The sequence below is a fragment of the Marmota marmota genome, unplaced genomic scaffold, assembly GCF_001458135.2.
Source record: "Marmota marmota marmota unplaced genomic scaffold, marMar, whole genome shotgun sequence".
Lineage (NCBI taxonomy): Eukaryota > Metazoa > Chordata > Mammalia > Rodentia > Sciuridae > Marmota > Marmota marmota.
The window spans coordinates 27723015-27737432 of NW_026000101.1; positions in this window are offsets into that span (position 1 = coordinate 27723015).

Below are 14418 nucleotides of genomic sequence, written 5' to 3' on the forward strand. Positions count from 1 at the left end.
GTGGAATGTGATAATCATTATTCTCCATGTTCTTTATATATAGTGTTCCTGGTGGATATCAGGTAAAATGTAAATGTATGATAAATTAAGGAGTCGAATGATTGTAGTGATTATAATCCATAATAAACTCTTTCTGGTATGACAGAGATATCAGGGCCAATTGTTATCTTTCATTCCTTTTGAGTTTAAGATGCTAAAAGCAAATTGTACATATTGTGCTGACAGGACGTATTGTGCTGACAGGAGGACACATATCCAGGTCATGTACAACACTTTGACAGTACAATGGAATAAGAGGTGTGATGGTGAATAATAGATTACATGAAGTTAACGAAAGGAGGAAAATTGCGACACAAATCTTCAATTGCAGATGTTTGGTGCTACATGGGAGAAAATCAGGTGAATTAGTTAAAGAAACCACAGGCTTCTTCTGTTAAGGCTTTACAACAAAGAAAAAGAATAATGATTTTTGAAAGACCAAACAGGGATATTGTTTTGATCTCCATTCAGTCTTCCTTTGTCTCTAACTATGAGGTTACTGACAAAATTGGACCTCCTCTCTCAGCAACTTCTTAGTAGGCCTTCAACCATACACTATGCTGCTCTCTACAACTGCTCTGTATTCACCTCTCCCAATGGTCTGTGAGTTTCCTGAGGGAAGAACTCCGGTTTGATTTGTCTTTCTTTTTCCTTGCTAGGCATTATAATTTATTTGAATAAATATATAGAATTTTAGTAATTTAGCTACTAACTAGTATTAGTTAAAAGGGACTTAACCATACATGAATATCTATGCAGAAAATTCCATACCAAAAAATGCTATTGGCTTTGCATAAAGAGTAACCGGTGATATTACAATAACTTGAGAAAAACAGAAGTTAATTCTGGGTATGACTAGGAAAATTCTAGAAGTATATTTTAAAAATGGTTCAATACTTTTCTACAAACTCTTCTTCAGAAAATAAATCAAATGAGAAATAAATAAAAAAAAACTATATTTTCAGATGTTCGTTGAAAAGTATCTTTAATGGTGAAATTTGTAAACAGACTAAATTTTAGCAAAATGATAAATTGATCAATTATTATATATTAGCTCAAAGAGCTATTCACACAGCAATTAAAATGATAATTATGAAGATGTTGCACAGACACATAAAAGAGTTATTATAAAATTTAAAAGAAAAGCAACCAACAGATCATTGTAAATGCTGTATAATTGCAATTATGTTAAATATATATACAGCTAAATGAAGAAAGGAATTCAACAAAATATTTTATAGGCATGGTTTTATGGTGGTAAAATTATGGTTGTTTTTAATTTTTAAAAATATCTTTCAATGTTATAGTATTTAAAATAAAGAGGAGAAACATACAACTTGATTTGTTTTTATTATTATTATTTTTTAATCTTGGGAAATTAAGATGAAGACTCAAAGAGACAAAAGCAGTTCTCCTTAAGAAATAGTTTATGAAATAATTCTTACCCTCAAAATTCTTTAAATATATTATATTTAAAGTAGGTGTTTCCATATAAACCTACCGCATCCATTAAGCATTTCCATTTTGCTTCCTTTTATCAACTATGTCTTAAGATCACACAAAACTGGTTTTCTTATAATTAAGCAGGTATAAATTCAATTCAGGTCTCAGTGGAGTATAATCAAAACGTTAGGAGGGTTTCATTCCTTTCTAACGTTTCTATGCAAGAATCAATTGCACTACGTGTTCCACCTTCTGAAAGACACTCAAATGTCTTAACTTGAAGCTTCCTTTCTGTCTTCAGAGCCAGGAACATGTCCTCTGACTCTTCTCCCATGGCCTCATTTCTGTCTGAGTACAATCAGGAGAGGTTCTCCACATTTAAATATTTATATAGTTAGATTAATCCCACCCAGAAGATCCAGAAAGAGCTTCCATCTCGGGGTTCTTAACCTTATTTAACCCTATCTGCAAAGTCATTTTGACAGATAAAGCAATATATGTACAAGTTTAGGAAAAATGGATGTGGAAATCTTTGGGGTAGGTGGCACTATTCTGCCTACCACATTCACTACCATGTCTAAACAACTGGATAGTTTTCTGGAATGACCTTAAATCTTGGTTTCTTAAGCTATTTGTTTGTATGGAAGAATATTTTCTCTATACTCTAGCAAATTGTCTGCTAGTTATAAAGAACTTAGTTATGAATATTTAAAAGCCATTAGTAATTCTCTGTCCCTTTTTTTCTTCCTTCAGGAATATTTAGCCTAAAAGATACTAGGTAGGATATATGTTAGAGGAAAGGAGACAGGTACTGTGACCTCATGTAATGAGATACAAAGGGGTGTGTGTGTCTGTGTGTGTAAAGGATGAGAGAAGATGGCCTGGTGGCTGCAGTCATCTACCATGGGATGTAGCTTGAGGGTGGGGTGAGGAGGTCATTCATGGTCTTGTAAGGGTTGTAAAAGCTGAGAGGGTGAGGAGGCCATTCTTGTGGCCAACCTCTGAGTAGTCATACTCAAGAAGTATGAGAGGGATCTCCATGGAAGGAAATGTATGAAATGGTTCAAGCACCTTGGAATGAGGTATCAGAAATCTAAATGGGTAAAAACCGTGTTTGAATGTGGAGTGGTCATGACCCCAACATATTTTGTTACAACCCAAGTATAGCACCGATGACATACAAGGGGGAAGCAGTGCACAGCAGTAACATCTATGACTTTGCAGAAAGTCAAAGCCTGAGAAGGGTGAGAAAACCCTTAGAACATGGGAGCACCATAGTGCAGGGCTCAGAATCTGTTCATGGTGAGGAAGGTGCCTACCACCCACACAGGGCAGCTCAGATGCTGTGTCCTGAGATCCATAAGTATAGTTATTAATACTCCAGACCTGGAGGAGGGTTCTATAGCCCAAGTGAGGTATGTAGGACAAATTGAGAGGGTTAACCATGAATAGATGTTGAAGTCTGACATGTTGAGATACTAAGATTATCCACATGGGGAGGTGGAGGGGGAAGAAAACTGAGTACACATAGTAAGGATTCATCAAATAAGTAAACATACTAGGGATTCTGAAAGCCAGGTTTCCCATGGTTGGAGAAAAGAGTTTAAAAAGGAGTAAAACCAGAATGAAAATTTAAGCATTGCTATTGGATTGGAATTAGGGATATTTGTGTGAATTCAAAAGTTTTTCTATAAGTAGATGGTATAGAAAAAATGTACATAGAGGTGTGTGTGTGTGTGTGTTTGTGTGTGTGTGTGTGTTTACATTTCCTAGCTCCATTCTCTGAGAGGGTCTTGGAACTCCATGTCTCTATAAGAAATGAGGATTCAGAACCCTCAATTTTGTTTTCTAAGTCATTCTTTACTAAAAGTAAACACACTTTCTTGAATTGATATATAATTTTAGGACTAAGAAAGGAAGGATATAAAATGAATCACTCACATCATGATGTGAATGAAAATAAGGAAGCGCTCAAATAATAATGGGGATATATAAAAAGCACACACACATTCACACAAACATACACACACACATACACACACACAACCAGTATTAATGGACTCACAGTAGTTAAATAAAAGAAAAATGTGTGCATCTAAATAATAATGATATTAACAAATTCTAACCTATTACTTAAAATTGAAATCAATTCATCCATAGCATAAATATATGCATATATTCATACATAGAAAAAAATCTTCACAAATAATGCAATAAAAAGAATGATGGGCTTTTAAGAAAGCCATCTATATTGGCTTCCTTTGGCATAATATTCATCAGAAAACATCAATGATGGTAAAAGTTTGATGTAAAACAGAAACATTTACATAATCTCAAAGCATCTTCCCATATTACACCCACTTACTGATTATAAATTGGGAAAAAGTAATTTCACTGTGGTGAAAACTAGGAGATACCACCTCAATCAAATGCTCAAAATTAACATCATCAAAATGGAACAAATCAAATCATTTACCACCTGATAAGATGCAATCACACAATGTTACTTCTGTGGTATTCCTGCCAAAGCCATTTAATCGAAGAAAACATCAGATAAGCCCAAATTGAAAGACATTTTCTAAATAACTGGTTTAAAATCTTCAAAAGTGTCAAGGGCATGAGAGAAAAGACAAGGCATAGGAAGGAGGTGAAAGGAGATTGAAGATACAGAGCATCTAAATGCAGTACATGATCTTAAAGCTAGAACTGCTTTATGTGCAGGTGGACTGTGTAATGGTAAAGGGCCCAGCATTAGGAAGGGTCCCTGTGCTTGGTTTCATGTTCTGTTGTTTTCTCAATTCTTAATAAATTTTAGCCACGCCCACATTCATTTGAACTGTATCCTAAGTGTTATAGTTGGTCCTATTTAGATTGAATCCTTTTTCTGAAAAAGGACATAATTGGAACAATTGACAAAATTTGGATGAGGTATGCAATTTAGATGGTAGTAATATAATTTCCTCATTTTGGTGGTTATATTGAGGTTACATAAAAGAATGTCTTCGTAGAATATACACACTAAAATACTTGGGTGTTAAGCAAAATATATCAAGTTTTAGTGCTTTAGAGGAAAAAATCACTCTTTGTGTTATAATTGCAACTTTACTCAAAGTTTAAAATTATTTCAAAAGAAAAAGGGAAAAGCAATTTATCAAAGCCTGTGTGGAGTTGGATCTTGATGGATTAAGACAATATATGTGGATGGAGCTCAAGGGCATTATGCTGAATGGAAAAAAAAAATCTCTAAAAGTTACATAGTGTACACAGCACTGATAAAATATTCTCAAAGTGAAAGAAAAAATCAGATCATTTCCTCTGAGGGTTAAGAGTTGATGGAGGGATGCAGCAATTAAGGGTAACAGAAGCAATTTCTTTATGGTGTTGAAACAATTCTGGTGACACCAAATTTTCATGTAGGAAGGATTTAGGACACAAAATTATTGGGAAATTTGTAGGGAGAATACAGTGAGAACAAGGCTTGTGTTGAAGCTTCATTGGCTCCAAGAATCTTGTTATGGAGTGACTACCTATTGGCTTTATCACAGGGAGATAGAAAAGGAGGGAGACTCAAACTGCTGAAGCAGGTTCCCCATAGATTTAAAAATTTAAAAAGATTACATTTGGTTAAATATTAACCATTGTTCCTATAGGGATCATATCAATATTTTTTTTTATTTTATAGTCAAAATTTACCCAAATTATGACAAAAATCTTTTTAAAAATCGGAAGATCTTTCCTTATCTAGTGAGCTAATATAGAAAACCATGGAAAGAGATGCTTTATGGTTCTGGAAGAATCCCACAAAGGAGTGAAGGTTGGTGAAGACCCCGTCAAGTTCCACTCAGTGTGACTAAATTTTAGATAGTCCCCTTGCTTATTTTAGAAATGGGATTTTTTTTCTTCTAGAGCATTTATTAGAAAACAGTTGTAAATCTTTTCTCTATCCCTTCCATTTGAGATGTAAAATTTTAAAAGCCTCTGGTCAATTTTGATGCAGGAATGACTTTCTCAAGGTCCAAAGCCATCCTTCAGAAATGTGTTCATCAAGGAAGATCAGACCCCATCTTTAGGCTTCCTCTTAGCTTAGAGGGTAGACCCTTAACTTAGTCAGTGAATTGCTCAAATTGTAAAGTTGCCTCCCCTCATGAAGGCACTAGGAAGCTTAGCTTTCCTTTGGGTGAGGTCAGTAAGCAAACTCTAAAGGTCCCTACCCAGCTTTTAAAACCTTCTTATCCTTGCCCAACTCAGTGGAGCATGCCTGTAGTCTCAGAGGCTCCAGAGGCTGATACAGGAGGATTGCAAGTTCAAAGTCAGCCTCAGCAAGTTAGTGAGGACCTAAGCAACTTAGTGAGATTCTGTCTCAAATAAAATATAAAAAAGGGTGGGAAGGTTGCTGAGTGGTTAAGCATCCCTCCGTTCAATCCTTTGGTACCAAAAAGGAAGGCAAGCTGGGTAGCCAAGTACTCAAACTTAATTTTTTATCTTGTCTGGTGCAAATTTTATTGAGAACTGATAAAGAATCTCAGTTCCCATTTGGGTTTTAATTTGGGAAATATTTCCAGAATTCTCAAGGCAAAAGAGGATTTATTTTTATTTCGTGTAAAGGCACAAATGATAAATTCATGTTTCAAGGTGGTTTCAAGGTTAGTCAAGTTTTATTTAAATACATGCAGAAGATGGTAAAATGAGATGAACATCACTACCCTAAGTACATGCTTGACTGCACATGTGGTGCGACTACATTTTGCACAACCAGAGAAATGAAGTTATGCTCCATTTGTGTACAATGAATCAAAATACATTCTGCTATCATGTATAACTAATTAGAACCAATAAAAAACATTATATACTAATAAAAATAAAAATATAAAAAAGTGTAGATTATGTAAGTCTTCACAAAATGTCTATAAATATTAGTGACTTCAAATTACCATGAAATAATTTTGGAAAATAGGAGGAAAATAATTTTAATATACTTTATTAAGTGTAATATACTTTAAATTATTTTTCAAATTTTGATGTAGTAGATTTTTCTCAGGAAAAAAAAGGACTCGTCTTTTTTAAAAATAACAGAAAACCAGATAGCAATTGTCCCTCTAACTGCCAAGCACAAAAATCAGTAATTTAATGCAAATTAAATACCTATAAAAAAGGGAAGGGAGAGTTAATTGAGTGAGTAATTCAGTTGCTAAGGTAACTTTCAAATAAGATTGTATGATCTGTTTTAATTTTTTTTTAACAGTTTGTGGACATATAGGCTATAGTGTAAGATGTTAGGATTCTGAGGAAGAAAGCTAGGTTTTTGTTATAATAAGAACACTGAGGTTGAAAGGGAAGCTGTTTAATTTACTGAGTTCTTACATTATTGGCAGAAATACAAACCCATCTTTCAGACTAAAATTGTAGGAGTCATCTTGGCTCCTCCTTCCTCCCATATTTTCCTCTACCAGAGAGGTACTTTAATTCTTTATCTGCCAGATAAATACAATATTATCATTCTAAAAGACAGCAGAAAGTTCCAGTCAGTTTGGTCATCAATAAATGCCTTTATCACACTCCAAATTTCAGTGGAAAAGGCTTAGCACAAACAGAGCCTGGAATATTTTTGATACTGCAAAATGCTAAAAGAAAAAGCTGGAATTATTATTTTTTTTCTGAGAGTAGGAAGGGAGGTCAAGATTTATTAAGTAGTTTTTATAACAATTGAGTTTCAAGGGCAACAATAGCTGTAGTAGTTAAGTTGTCTGTATTTTAAATTTTTTCCTTCCATCTGCAAGTCTCAGACTTCAGCATACAGTCAGTCACTAAAGTGCTTGTTAAATCATGGGCTGCCAACTTCCTCCTCCAAATTTCTGATTGAGTAGGTCAGGTTTGGGGCCTGAGAACTTGCATTGCTAACAAGTTCCTTGGTGATGCTGACAGTAACATATGAGAGAGTCTTAATGGTTTTTTTACTTTGTTTGTAAAATGAATGCAGAATAAACTGTTAGCACCTAGTTATTTTTATAAGAATGAGTTATGTGTCAAAACAAAGCACAGGGAAGCATGTTCCTCTCTCATATTTTATACATAGCCAAAGAAGACAAGCCTTCATTCTAAACTTTGGATCATCTAAATGTTCCCTACTTCATTGATGGAAATGTCTACTAATGCAGGCAAAATGCCTGGAAAGAAAAAGCAAATTTATTGACTTTCATTTCAAAATCAGCTTTACAAATGACAACAAATTTTAGCACTAAATGTTAGCCAATTTATATGTGAGCCATTGTATTACCTCAAGTTTAGATTAATATTACTTTTATAAAATACCCTAGTGAAAAAGCAAGTCATGAAAAAATCTAGTTTATGTTCTTTTCTAGAAATATAGAAAAAGTAGCTGCTTGTTTTGGTGTGTCGGGGAGTAAGGGTCTTTTGCTTCATAACTATCTTTTCTTTTGGGATTTAAAAAAAATAAATAATGTTTTACTATAAAATTTTAAAAGGTAATGCTGAGTATTTTAAAAATCTTGAAGACTTTAAAATATTAAGTTGTACTGTATGGATATAACAATTATCAACATTTCAGTGATTTTGTTCCAATTTTTTATTTATATTTTTATATGGTTGGAATGATGGTGCTATTAAAATTAAATTTTTCATTGTTTCATATAGTTAAATAAATATCTACTCATGATGAAATATTTTTAAAACACCTTCTCTAGTAACTACATAAACACTCATTGCAGGAATACAAGATATTTGATCTTTCTTATGATTGACAACATGACTGTAAAATGACCAAGTCTCTAAAATAGATGAGCTGCATCCTTAAGAGAAAAGCAGGACTCTTGAGATTGGCCATGCTGACCTATACAGATGCATCACTGACACAATAAACTACTTTTTTCCAACCAATAAGAATAATGAACAAGCTAGATGTTTATCTTTAGATACCACAGTGCCTTTACTATGGAGACCTGGCCTGTTGAACATTGCTTACAAGGAAAACATTCATTTTCTGTTCAGATTTCTCTCTTTTTTCTTGATATTTTGTGTTATATTTAGATAGTTTCTAATAGCTGGCTAGTATAGTCAATCCCAAAAAATACATCTTGTACCTTTCTGATGATTTCTTTCATACAAATTCCTAGAAATGAAATCACCTGGTCAGTGTGTACATTTTAAGACTTGTCATGCATTCATGTATTGCCAAAAAAATAGGACTTCATTTTTTTCTTTTTAATTTTTTAAAATTTTGTTAATTTTATTTTGTTACATATGACTGCAGAATGCATTACAATTCATATTCACAGAAAGCACAGTTTTTCATATCTATGGTTGTACACAAAGTAGAGTTGTGCCATTCATGTCTTCATACATATACTTAGGGTAACGCTGTCCATCTCATTCCACCCTCTATCCTACATGCCTCTTCCTTCCCCTCCCTCCCCTTTGTCCTGTCTAGAGTTTAATCTAATCATCCCATGTCCCCCACCCACAACAACATTATGAATCAGCATCCTTAAATCAGAGCAAACATTCTGCATTTGGTTTGGGGGAATATAATTCACTTAGCATTATATTCACCAACTCCTGCATAAAATGCCATCATTTAATTCTCTTTTAATGCTGAATAATATTGCACTGGTGTATATACCACATTTTCTTTATTCATTCATCTACTGAAGGGCATCTAGGTTACTTCCACAGTTTAGCTATTTTGAATTGTGCTGCTATAAACATTGATGTGGCTGTGTCCCTGCAGTATGCTGTTTTTAAGTACTTGGGTATGGACTGAGGAGTGGGATAGCTGGGTCAATTGGTGGTTCCATTTCCAGTTTTCCAAGGAATCTCCATACTGCTTTCCAGATTGGCTGCACCAATTTGCAGTCCCACCAGCAATGTATGAGTGTGCCTTTTCCCCTACATGCCCGCCAACACTTATTGTTGTTTGGATTCTTGATAGCTACCATTCTGACTGGAGTGAGATGAAATCTTAGAGTAGTTTTGATTGCATTTCTCTAATTCCTGGAGATGTTGAACATTTTTTCATATATTTGCTTAATGAATGTATATCTTCTGAGAAGTGTTGGTTTAGTTCCTTGGCCCATTTATTGATTGTGTTATTTGTTTTGGTGTTAAGATTTTTGAGTTCTTTATATATCCTGTCTTGTTCCAGTTTTTAGAGGGAATGCTTTCAATTTTTCTTCATTTAGAATAATGTTGGCCAGGGGCTTAGCATAGATAGTTTTTACAATGTTGAGATATGTTCCTATTTTCCCTAGATTTTGTAGAGTTTTGAACATGAAGGGGTGCTTATTTTGTCAAATGTTTTTTTTTGTGCACTATTGAGATGATCATATGATTCTTATATTTAAGTCTATTGATGTGATGAATTACATTTTTTGATTTCCGTATGTTGAACCAACCTTGCATCCTGGGATGAACCCCACCTGATTATGGTGCACTATCTTTTTGATATGTTTTTTTATTCAGTTTTCCAGAATTTTGTTGAAAATTTTTGCATCTATGTTAATTAAAGATATTGGTCTGAAGTTTTCTTTCTTTGATGTGTCTTTGGCTGGTTTTGGAATCAGGGTGATATATGCCTCATAGGATGAGGTTGAAAGTTCATCCTCTTTCTATTTCATGAAATAATTTGAAGAGTATTTGTGTTTGTTCTTCCTTAACATTCTTGTAGAACTCAGCTGGTATCCACCCAGTCCTGGGCTTTTCTTGACTGGTAGGCTTCTGATGGTGAAATTGATTTCATTGCATGAAACTGATCTGTTTAAATTGTGTATATCATCCTGATTCAATTTGGGCAAATCATATGACTCTAGAAATTTTTGGTGCTTTTGATATTTTCTATTTTATTGGAGTACAAGTTTTCAAAATAATTTCTAATTATCTTCTGTATTTCTCTAGTGTCTGTTATGATATTTCTTTTTTCATCATGTATGTTAGTAATTTGAGTTTTCTCTCTCCTTCTCTTTATTGGCATGGCTAATGGTCTGTCAATTTTATTTATTTTTTCAAAGAACCAACTTTTTGTTCTGTCAATTTTTTCAATAGTTTCTTTTGTTTCAATTTCATTGATTTAAGCTCTGATTTTAATTATTTCCTGTCTTCTACAGCTTTTGGAGTTGATTTGTTCTTCTTTTTCAAAGTCTTTGAGATGTAATGTTAAGTCATTTATTTGTTGACTTTTTCTTCTTTTAAGAAGTGAACTCCACGCAATGAACTTCCCTCTTAGTACTGCATTTCTAGTGTACCAGAAATTTTGATATGTTATGTCAGTGTTCTCATTTACCTCTAAGAATTTTTTTGTTGTCCTCCTTAATGTCTTTTGCAACCCTTTGTTCATTCAGTAACATATTATTTAGTCTCCAGGTGTTGGAGTAACTTTTATTTTTTATTATGTCATTGATTTCTAATTTCCTTCTATTGTGATCTGATAGAATGCAGCAATAGTTCTACTTTTTTCATTAGAGTTGCTTTGTGGCATAATATATAATCTATTTTAGAGAAGGATCCATGTGCTGCTGAGAAGAATGTGTACTTTCCCATTGAAGGATGAAATAGTCTATATACGTCAGTTGTGTCTAAGTTATTGATTATATTATTGAGTTCTATAGTTTCTTTGTTCAGCTTGTTTGGAAGATCTATCCATTGGTGAAAGAGGTGATTACAGTCACCCAGAATTATTGGGTTGCGCTCTATTTGACTCTCGAACTTGAGAAAAATTTGTTTGATAAACGTAGCTGTTCCATTGTTTGGGGCATATATATTTACAATCATTATGTCTTATTGGTATATGGCTCCCTTGAGCAGTATGATGTGTCCTTCTTTATCCCTTTTGATTAACTTTAGCTTGAAGTCTACTTCATTTGATATGAGGATGGAAACCCCTGCTTGCTTCCACAGTCCATGGAAGCAATGATTTTGCCCAACCTTTCACCTTCAGTCTATGGATGTCTTTTCCTATGAGTTTCTTGGAGGCAGCATATTGTTGGGGATTTTTTAATCCAATCTGCCAGCCTATGTCTTTTGATTGGTGCATGTAGGTCATTAACATGTAGGATTATTATTGAGACGTAATTTATATTCCCAGTCTTTTTTGTTTATTTTTGGTATTTAACTTGACTTGGTTTCTCCTTTGATTAGTTTTTCCTTTAGTGTAATACCTCCTTCTGCTGATTTTAACTGTTGTTTTCACTTCCTCTTCATGGAATATTTTGCCGAAGATGTTCTATAGTGCAGGCTTTTGAGTTGCAAATTCTTTTAACTTTTGTTAATCACGGAATTTTTTTATTTCATCATCAAATCTAAAGCTTAGTTTTGCTGGATATAAGATTTTTGGTTAGCATCCATTTTCTTTCAGAGCTTGGTATATGTTGTTCTATGATCTCCTGGCTTTGAGGATGTGGGTTGAAAAATCTGCTGAGATATGAATTGGTCTCCCTCTATATGTGATTTGATTCCTCTCTCTTTAGGCCTTTAATATTCTATCATTATTCTGTATGTTCATAAGGCATTTTTATTATAATGTGCCTTGGTGTAGATCTATTGTAATTGTGTACATTTCATGTCCTGTAAGCCTCTTATATTTGATTTTCCAATTCATTCTTCATCTTTGGGAAATTTTCTGATATTATCTCATTGAAGAGATTGTGCATTCCTTTGGTTTGAAACTCTGTACCTTTCTCTATCCCAATAATTCTTAGATTTGATCTTTTGATGCTATCCCATAATTCTTGCATTTTCTGATCATGGTTTCTTACTGTCTTCACTTGTCAACTTGTTTTCCAGATTGTATACTTTGTCTTCATTATTTGCCATTCTATCTCCCAAGTGAGCTAGTCTGTTGGTGATGCTTTCTATTTACTTTTTTATTTGGTTTATTGTTTTTTTTCATTTCAAAGACTTCTGATTGTTGTGTTTCTCCCATAATCTCTCTCTCTTTCTTGAAGTAATATTTTGCTACCTGTATTTGTTCTTTTACCTCTTTGTTGGTATGCTCAATGGATGCCTGTATTTGCTCCCTTATCTCTTTGCTGGTGTCATCAATGTTTGCCTGTATTTACTCTCTTATCTCTTTGTTGGAGTGATCAATTTTCTTCTATATTTGCTCATTTAGGTCATTCTATAATTCACAGATCATTTTAATTATGAACCTTCTGAACTTCTCTGACATTTCATTAACTGCGCTGTCCATGGGTTCTGTTATTATAGTGTCCTGGTTTGTTTGGGGGCACTTTCCTCCCTTGTTTTTTCATGTTGTCTATGTGTCTTCCTTTCTTGCAGTGTGGATCTGATCGTATTACAATTTCTACCCTCTAATCTTGTAGTATCCATGCAGATTAGGTGTATCTTACCTTGGTGTTGGGCTTCCAGACCCTGCAGGTGTCCCTTGATGTATGCTACTGAAACTAAAGGTGGTGGTGGCAATAATAGAAGTATCTCCAGATAGCAGTGGAGGTGCCCCAAGAAGGGTGCAATGTCTTTCAGAGATAGTACTGAAAGGGTTGGCTTTGGGATGCCTGCTCTGAGATGCAGTGGCTTCTGGGCCTTGTCTGTTTTTGCAAGGTAGAGGCTACTACATGGGGAAGGCTATGGCAATGGCTGCAGTGACCCAAGATGGAAGTGGGTTAGTCCTGGGCTCCCAGGTGGTCCTACTCTGGGTCTGGGTTCCCATGCAGGTTGGCAGAAGAAGATCTGGCAGACCACAGCACTTCTTGTAGCTTGTTACACCTCCAAATGTTTTCTCATTTTAAGCATTCTATTTGGGATTAGCATCACATATATTATGCCAAGCCTTGTCCTATATCAGTAGTTTTCAAAGCTCCACTTTATGCAGACCTCTCTCCCATTGTTGCAATTGTACTTTTAATTAGTGAACAAGGTCAAAGGGAAGATTTTTTTCAAATAAATGTCTTGATTTTTTTTTTCTCTAGTAGAAGTTGGAAATATATATATATTCACATAACAACCTTTATAATAAATAGTGAAAAATATATGTGTAAATAAATGGCTACTATTTATAGAACAACAGCAGCAAAGACCCAGGATTGACCACAGATATCTTAACAGTCTCTTCCTACAGGGACACGTTTGCTTCCTTATCAGGCAATACCTGAATAAGTGTAATCATGTGATCATTTTTGTTCTAAAGTCTCTAATCCTTTTCTTTATGGTCAATTCAATAGACAAATCAAGCTCTAACATAGCCAGAACTGTTTAATTTAACCACATTAACTCTCAGCCTGAACACGCTACTTAAGTTATTGGTAGAAATTCAGTAAAATCTTTCAGACTAAAAACTTGGGAGTTTTTATTATATTGTTTTTTTCTTTCCACATTTTTGTTGGTTGATTATAGTTGTACATAATGATGAGTTTTGTTATATATTCACACATGTACACAATATGACAACATAATTTGGCCAGTATCACTCCCGAACACTTCCCCCCTCCCATCCCCTGATCTCTTTTCTTTATTAATTTTTTTTTAATTTTTATTAAATCCCTGCATACTTCTCCCTTTTCTTTTTCTTTTTCCTCTTTCTCTCCCACATAAGAGTGAAAACATACAACCCTTGATCTTCTGAGTTTGGCTTATTTCACTTAATGTGATTATCTGATGTCCCATCCATTCTCCTGCAAATGACCTAATGTCATTGTTTTTTATAGCTGAATAAAACTTTGTTGTTGTTGTTGTTGTTGTGTGTGTGTGTGTATCACATTTTCTTTACCCATTATTCAGCTGTTGATGAACACCTACGCTGGTTTCATAGTTTGGCTATTGTGAATCATACTGCAGATCATTATAGTATGAAGACTTTTAATTCTTTCAGATAAATATTGAGGAGTGGTTAGCTAGGTCATATGGCAGTTCCTTTCCTAGTCTTTTTGAAGAAAACTTCATACTGATTTCCAGAGTAGTTTTACTGACTTA